We start from the raw sequence: 268 nt of genomic DNA, 5'->3' as shown, positions 1-268 counted from the left end.
AAGCAAACGGCCAGGTTGTGAGTGGGGATCTGTTCAGGCTGCCCTCGTGTTTCTCCAGGGATGAGCCTCTGCCGCTTCCGCTGAAGGGGCCAGGGGGTCACCATCCGAGCCAGACCTGGGCTCTGAGCGGGGCATTTACCGGGCGGCCAGCTGCTGGACGTGCAGAGTCCACCTCGTCTCCTGGGCACGCGCTGCCCGGCGTGCTCCGCTACAGCCTTGTCACTTAATTGGGCTGCAAAGCCACCTCCACTGCCCCCAGTGGCCCGTG

The sequence above is a fragment of the Myotis davidii genome, unplaced genomic scaffold (assembly GCF_000327345.1).
Source record: "Myotis davidii unplaced genomic scaffold, ASM32734v1 scaffold246, whole genome shotgun sequence".
NCBI classification, from domain to species: Eukaryota; Metazoa; Chordata; class Mammalia; order Chiroptera; family Vespertilionidae; genus Myotis; species Myotis davidii.
The sequence above is the reverse complement of the archived record's forward strand: the minus strand, read 5'-3'. Positions refer to the sequence as shown.